This window comes from Ixodes scapularis, unplaced genomic scaffold (assembly GCF_016920785.2).
Source record: "Ixodes scapularis isolate PalLabHiFi unplaced genomic scaffold, ASM1692078v2 PGA_scaffold0__279_contigs__length_252992795, whole genome shotgun sequence".
Lineage (NCBI taxonomy): Eukaryota > Metazoa > Arthropoda > Arachnida > Ixodida > Ixodidae > Ixodes > Ixodes scapularis.
Window position 1 is genome coordinate 143197116 of NW_024609835.1, and position 8801 is coordinate 143205916.

An 8801-nucleotide genomic window follows, 5' to 3' on the forward strand; every position below is an offset into this window, starting at 1 on the left:
ACCCACCAAATACCCAATTTGGTACACTCGCCCGCCGTGTAGGTGACCGGTGACGGGGGGACGTCAAATTTTACCGTGATAACTCGCGACGTTTGTTTCAAAGGGAATTCTGAATATAGACAAAAAAGGCGTTTACAGACAAATCTCCGCGTCTGTCCACACAGGATATGTAGGCATTGCAAATGCGCAGAAACGAGGTTCGCGTGGAGTGAAACGTCTGTGTGTGCGCCACACCGAAAGCAGCGCCACCGGAAGAGGTGATATGACAACAGGATTTCTGTAGAACTTTGTCTGCTTCAATACCGTCCATAAACGTTAGTCGAAAATAATAATACAACTATGTATTAAAAAAATGTTCTGCGAAGTTCGAAAACATGTTGCGCACCGATAATCGAGTGCACAAACGCAAAACTTTTCTGAGGTTATGTTGGAGCCTGTGTTTTTTCGTGTGTTTCAGGATTTCGCTTCTCACTATCAAATTGCGCAGTAACGCGTAAGTCCTAAAAGTAAAAAAAAATAATAATAATAAAACGCAGGTTGGTAAAGGGTCTGCTCTAAGATTTTAGAAACAAAGGCGTCTCATGTTCGAATGCAAAGCGATTTACAACAACAACGACAACAAAAAATAGTTGTAGTAATAATAATAATAATAATAATAATAATAATGCTTTATTTCCATCCTTTATGATGGTGGGGCCCAAGAAAAAAAGCTGCAGTAAGCAGCTTGACGAGTCCCTGGGCCCCTACAATGGACAGCGGAAGCATGCGGGAAAACAAACAAAAAACAACATAATAACGTGCTAGAGGCAATGATGTTACAAATCAGTACACAAAAACTAAAAGCACCTTTTGCAAATGTTAAGAGAGAAAGGGATCATGTACAAGCATATAACAAGCGCAAGTCTCTAAAGGTTAGATTTTCTAGATCAATGTTATTGCTGTTAAGGTTGTTTAACAAATGCGGGAGTGTGGAGCTTAACATTTGAGAGCCATAATTTGTTCGCTGCGTGACCATCTTCCATTTCTCTGGGTTACGGGTAGGATACGGAGGAGAAGCTTTCCTCAGCGACGCAAGGTTTTCCAAAAGACATGTACCTCTTATTTTTTTTACTTTTATAACTAGTAGAAAGCCGATACTGATATAAATTGTGACTAGTGATTTTTTTAAAGTTCTTAAATAAATCAGCGGTATGAAAGTCGCGTGGCACGTTACATATATATCTCAATATTTTCTTTTGCAACATAAAAAGTTTATCAATATTGGTAAATGTTGACGTTCCCCAAACAAGGTGGCAATACGTTAAGTGGGAGAAAAATAATGATTTATAAAGCAATAATTTAACATTTGTTGGTAACACAGATCTGTATCGATTTATAATACCCACTACTCGAGCTAACTTTGGGATAAGATAATTTATATGGTTATCCCAAGACATACCCTCACTAAAAATGACTCCAAGAGTTTTAAAACAACTAACAATTTCGATTGGAGTAGAGCTAAAAGTGAGCACTTTAGACAGCACCACAGGCTTGTTTTTTGGACGAAAAATCACAGCTTTTGTTTTATGAATATTGATTTTCAAGGAGTTGCTATCTTCCCAACTTTTTATCTTTGATAAGGTCAAATTTGCCATATCGATTAAATCGTCGCAAGTATCGGAAGAAAAAAATACGCTCGTATCATCCGCGTAGATCACGGATTTTGCGTGCTTATTTACGTTAACGATATCATTAATATATAAATTAAATAGAAAAGGTCCCAATATGCTCCCCTGTGGGACCCCTGACGTGATGAACCTTACAGTGGGTGAATAACCGTTTACATTTACATACTGTTGGCGATATTCTAGGTAGGACTGCAAAAGCAGCAGAGCTTGTCCGCGGATGCCATACGCTTCAAGCTTTTTAAGTAAAACCACATGACTAAGGCAGTCAAACGCCTTTGTAAAGTCTAGAAAGACCCCCAAAACATATTTTTTGTTCTCAATATATTCCAAAATATACTCTTTTTGATTAAGAAGGGCAGTTTCAGTTGAAAAGTTCTTCCTGAAACCGAACTGCGATGAAGTTACGAGGTCCCACTTATTTGAAAAATCTACTAGACGTTGATAAAGTATCTTCTCCAAAGCTTTAGAGAAAACAGGCAGTATAGAAATAGGCCTATAGTTACCTAACTCGTTTTTGTCACCTTTTTTATATATAACAGTTACTTTTGCAATTTGCATTCTTTTGGGAAACACACTCGTTTCCAAAGATAGATTAAAAATATAACTTAACACCGATGCAATTAAGTCAACTACATACTTGACTGGGCGAATTTGTAAGCCGTCGGCATCACAGCTCCCGCTGTTTTTTACGTGTGTAATCACATTAAGAATTTCCGAACTATCAGTTGGTTTTAAAAAGATGGAACTACAATTATGAGGACAAACATGTTTACAAGCATTAGCTACATCAGCGTTAGCACCAGCGCTAACACCTATGTCTACAAAATATTCATTGAACACATTGGCCAACTCTTGATTGGTTACCTTTACACCTTTATGCTGCAATGTTTCGATATTATTTGATGCAGGAACGCCTTTAACCAGTGAGCCTAAATGTTTCCACATTATGTCGGTACGGCCGTTTGCCGACGAAAAAAAGGAAGAATAGAAACTCTTTCTTGCATTCCTCAGCTCTTTGGTTAAATTGTTTCGGAAAGTCTTAAACTCCTTAAGGACATCTGGGTCACGCGTCTTGATGAAACGTTTATATAGCGCATCTTTCTTTCGAATTTTTCTAAGCAAACAGGATGTTACCCATGGTTTACGACTTTTGTTGGATACCGCTACAGATTTATATGGAAAGTGGCGTTCATATAGCCTAAGAAATTGCTCTAAAAATGTGTTATAGGCATCGTCAACCGTTGTTTGCATTAGCACGTTGTCCCAAGCAGAAGCTGCGATGTCCTGTCTAAATGCATCGAGGCTATTTTTATTTATGTTTTGAAAAACCGCAGGTCGATGTTTCATAGATTTTCGAGATACAATAAGTTTAACACACAAAAATATTGGAAGATGGTCACTCAGGTCACAGCTTATCACTCCGCTGCTCAGTCTATCTGTGTGAAAATTAGTTATAAATAAATCTAACGTAGTTTCAGAGCGTAGGGTAATTCTTGTTGGATGTACAATGGTATTAGTACATCCATACATACTGACAAGATTGTTCATTTCCCTTTTCGAGGTGGTGTCAGAATACATATCAATACTAAAATCCCCCCCGCAAATGACATTATATTGATTGTCATTTATAAATGCCAAAAAAGCCTCGAAAGTTTCGAGAAATGCTAATAGGTTCCCATCCGGTGGGCGGTAAAATACAGCAAAAACATTTTGACCATTACGTAAGCATAACACTTCTATGTCCTTCGTTATAAAGGAATAATCACTTAATACATCACAGTCGATACCTTTTTTAGTCAGAATGCTCAATCCCCCGCCACGCTTCGAAATGCGATTTGAAAAATATGTGTCGTGTGAAGGTAAACGAAAAATGTTAGAGTCATCATTATACCAAGTCTCGGTAATCATTATAATATCAAAATTAACACCGAACTGATCAAACAGCAGTTCAAGATCATTACCCTTGTTCACTGCGGACTGCGCATTTAAATGAAAACACTTTAAATTGAAATTGCCTTCTTTCTCAAGGTAAGATTTTATTTCATTCGGAAGCAGTGGAGCTTGATTTTCCATGAAGTGGAAAACAGAAACAAGTTAAAAAGTAAGAAATAATCCACATCACCCCTACGCCAGCTTTGACAGGTCATCTTCATTCTTTACGACATACGCTTGTTCACCATCCCGCTTTCGTACCAGAATGCTTCCATTTCGATGCCATACATAACGAAATTCAGACGTTTTGGCCCAATCTTTAGCCACCCAGAAAAGCGCTCTATTTTGCTTCGTCATGTTTTCAGAAATGAAAACATCCGGCTTAGTTCCCGACAGCTTTTTTTTATTTTGCAGCCACTGGTCCCTGACAGACTGCCTTGCGAAACGGATGATAATTGTGGGCACTTTATCACGTCTTGAGGGTAGTCGGTGTACGGCGACTACCTCGGTATCTGTCAGGGGCGGAACCTGCAGCCGGGACGCAACGTTGTTCACCTTTTCCAGCAAGTTTTCGTTTTCAGTCAGAGTAACCCCATGAAGCTCCAGATTTAATTTTCTGGTTTGCCATTCAAGATCGTTGATTTCATCCCGCAGTCTGTCGACCTCAGGAGCCGGATTCTCATTTTCTACGGTGTCCATCCGTTTACGCAGTTCTTTAATTTCGTTTTCGTGCCGAAATTGGTTTTTTAGGACGTTGTCATACTTATCGCTAACCTCCTGGACTTTTTTCTCAATGCTGTCTATCGTCTTTTTTAGAGGCGCCAAGCTGTCTAGCTTACGGTTTATGTCCGCAAGCAGGCTTGCAACGTGAAGCTCCGGTTTTGGTTTACTCACTTGGCTCCCCTTCGATTTGCCCGGTTTACAACTGAAACACCGCCAACCCTTCTTGTAACTGTCTCTTTTTGATTTGAAAGTCGACTCGGACACACCAGAGCAGTCGCCAAGGTGGTAAACACACCCACATTCGGAGCAAGACAACGCGTTTTGATCATCGTCAAACACTTTGTCACACCTTGAACACAAACGTTCATCGTTGTCCGACATACTCCAAGGCAAAGCAATAACTATACGCGCAAACACAGAAAAAGAAAATGCAGCGTTTGGCAGCAGCAGCAGCGTCGGTAACACTAAAACGAGGCGCTAGCTAGGTAAAAAGTTAAATAAGAGACCAACCTGAAAGTAGCACCGGCAAGAAGTTAGAGTCCGTGTGCCATCCGCGCTGCCGCCGCTGCCAAAGTGACGCTCCGTGTGTTCGATGGACCCTTTTATCGCACAACCGATTGTGGCGCTGCCATAGCCTCGAAATTCAACTGAAGCAACATGCGTTGTAACGATGGCGAGTCACCGCTGATGACTTGCAACGCTGGCGAAACTGCGGCAGATCCGAAGGCTTGCAGCTTTCCAAGGCAGGCTCAGCGTCACAGTAATGTCGATGAAAATGAGGCAGATCCAGAGGCTTGCAGTTTTCCAGGTAGGCTCAGCACACCGCCAGTCAGGGTAACTGAAAGTAGCACCGGCAAGAAGTTAGAGTCCGTGTGCCATCCGCGCTGCCGCCGCTGCCAAAGTGACGCTCCGTGTGTTCGATGGACCCTTTTATCGCACAACCGATTGTGGCGCTGCCATAGCCTCGAAATTCAACTGAAGCAACATGCGTTGTAACGATGGCGAGTCACCGCTGATGACTTGCAACGCTGGCGAAACTGCGGCAGATCCAAAGGCTTGCAGCTTTCCAAGGCAGGCTCAGCGTCACAGTAATGTCGATGAAAATGAGGCAGATCCAGAGGCTTGCAGTTTTCCAGGTAGGCTCAGCACACCGCCAGTCAGGGTAACTGAAAGTAGCACCGGCAAGAAGTTAGAGTCCGTGTGCCATCCGCGCTGCCGCCGCTGCCAAAGAAACTCATTGGTAGAATTCAATGCCTCGGATATAATAAAGCTGTGCGAATTTTTTTTTTTTTTTTTTAAATAGGTTAAAGAGGAAAATCTTTAGTACAGCTAACCAAAACCAAGTAAACTAAAATTCACTGCTTGAGTGCTAGTATAAAAAATGCCACGCCAGTCCAATGGAGCCTTTCTAAGGGCGTTTAGAAAACCAAAATTGTCTTTACTTCCACCGTACATTTTGTAATTGGAGATCGCCAACAATAAACGAGGTGTACATATTCAGACTTATTTTAGTTTCTATAACAAGAACAGGTACGTTTTATTTTGGTCATTTATTTTAGGCATGATGTTGAAGCCTCATTTTCAGTTGCAATCAATATTATATGAAATAAATCTTTTATGTTTTTACAGCTGGGCCATTCATCTCGAAAGGTCATCTTATGGGAGTCGATGTGAAAAAAGTGGAAATAACATTATTCCAATCTCACACATGATGTCGACACAATCAATATATGTTTAGAAAATTAAGCGTAATTTTGACGTTCTTCATATGCTCAGGCAATGAAACGAAGCACACCAAATTCATAAGATCCGGGTACAAGCAAATTTTATTGCTGTAGGTGCAATTATTTGTGTCTTTTTAACCTAAAAGGTGTTCTAGAATTTTAAGTTATTCTAACTAGTACGTTAAATTGCGAAGTCTTCCTTAATATATGGTGAGGAAGACGAAGACTCAGTGACCAGTCTCAACGATGTCTATATTCCAACTGGCCCGCACTGCCCTGTCGGGTCACGCGAGCCACTGGAGATAATGGTCAAAGGTGTTTAGTTTGTGATGGAGCCAAGTTATGGGCTGGGACGCGTGGTAAATATTCAAGCGGTTCATAATGTCAATATGTCACACCCTAGATCTATACTGTGTGAAAGGATCCGACATATTGTCACCTGCATAGAAAGAGCTCAAACTTACATCAAATGCGCACTGAAGTGCTGGGTTATCCGTAGTGAAATGTAAGCGAGCAATTATTTTTCAGTAAATCATGAGACCAACAAATATGCCAAAGTCAACGGCGGACATGTTCGCAGACGACCGACTTTCGAAGGAATGTAACTTGTAGCGCCATATTCCTAGGGGCGCAGCTATCAGACAACAGAGTGGGTCGTGTGTTCGAAAATTAACATGTAATTCATCATTGATCTCCTTTTACGTGCCTCCTTATCCCCGGTTGGCGATGCTGTGCACAACTCCATGCGCATTGACGTTTCCTTTGGAAATCGTAGTCGTGTACGAAGCTTAAATTTCTTGTTATCATTTCTATATTTTCCTGGTAATGTTAATCGTCCTCGTATTTCTAGGCTAATGAGCACCTTGCTCTCTTTTGGTCGACAGCCAAAGTCAGGCACACCAACTCGGAAGAGACATTCTGCATGTTCAGTTTTTCCATTATAAGTTGAACGGACGGCAGTCTTATTCAAGTTGACCTCGTCAGCAAACCCTCTGAACTGCTCACAGTATGTTTTTGTGCTGTTTTTTTTTTACGCGAAGAGTCGGCCCTAGTGAGATATTTTTTTTTTTTTGTTATTTTTGCCGTAGCCTGTATTCCGGAGCTGGTTTCATCCCATCTGTTCTTTCGCTTTTTCGAAGAATGTGTTTTGAAAGACTTGAGCGGGACACGAACTAGTTTTACAATATGTTTAATGGCGTACATCTCTCTTTTTTTTTTCTTCAATTGCCGCCTACAAGGCATTTGTACCCGAAGGTTTAAACAAAGCAAAACAATCCGAACTCTGCCTTGGTACAGCTTTTTCTCTGCCGAATGAAGCTGTGGAGATCGCAGCGTAGCTAACTGGAACAAGTAATTAGTTAATATATATATATTTTTTAATTTAAATACTTTCATCGAAACATTAAGCTTGGTGGAAATTGGTAGCTACGAGCAGCAACCAAAGCAATTCAGATTGACGCTAGACAACAGCGTGACTGCCTCAAATTCTAACACGAACCACTGTTGCATTATCGATAACAGTGTCGCGCAGTTTGTAAGACCCACACCTTCCCTCCCCATTGAGCAGTAGATGATCCAATATCCCCTCGCTATAATTTAGATCAGGATGAACTCATCCCCTCACTTATACAATCAATCTCATGCGTTGGCCACCACTGGAGTAAGTACGACTTTTGGCAAACACAAAGACACCCTTTTCAAAGGATTGACATAAAAACGAGAATTAAGAATAGCCGCCTCTGCAAAGCCAGCTCATATAGTAGAGGAGATGTATGTATGTCAAACAAGAGACGTTTTCCTCAGTAGAATACAATTTTCATAGCGTGTGATTTTGTGAGTGCCTCTAATGTGTGTTAAAACCCCCGAAAGCACTTCGACCATGTTTAACTTATCTATCTTCACTGCTGTCACCGAATGTATTACTATCGCAACTGCCTGCATTTCCGTTCACGTTAAGTCCGACCGCATACGACCCTACGATTTAATAGAGCCAATAAAATTCTACTATAACTGCATAGTCACGGTGCTCCTTTTTTGTGGTTTTTGCTATTACAGGCTAAATCAGTTACACACAAGAGAAAGCACAGGATCGCTATTCGATCACCGTGCGTGATTAGTTTACTTGGTGATGGCAACCGCACAAAGGCATCGAACGCCGTGACGATGCACTTTTGATGCTACTTGGTTGGCTTCATGAGATCGTACGTCGGCTGTGGTCGCACCTAAAGTAAAACGGAGTGTGACTGCTCTGGGTGCGGCAAACGAACGCCTGCTAAGCCGGCGGTAGAAACTCGGTACCAAACGCTGCGACACCCAAAAACAAGGGCTCAGAAAAGCGTGCGAAACAAGCCAGCTGAAAAGGTCTCGAGCAACGGAAGCTAAACTACGACGAGTCAGGTGAAGGCAAACCCGACAGTCTAACACCCTGCTGCAAAGAAAAGAGTCGAGGGCGCCGGCAACGGCAAATCTCCCGTCATCCGTTTCCCGGTGTTAGAAGCCCTTTGGGGATGACACTTGTGCTTTTGTTCGTGCCGACCGTTGCTCCGCGTCTTTCACCAGAACAAGAAATCGATGCTGCACGGGAGTAAAGCAACAAAAAGAATTTATATGTGGAAAAAGAAAAAGTCAATCCGGCGAGGAAGTTACGAAGGGGTGCATCGGGAAGCAAACGAGGAACGTGCCCTCCATTCGAGACGGCGTTGAATAGGAAGAATTATTGTTCTCAACTTTTTCAGCAGATGTCTAGTGATATGCT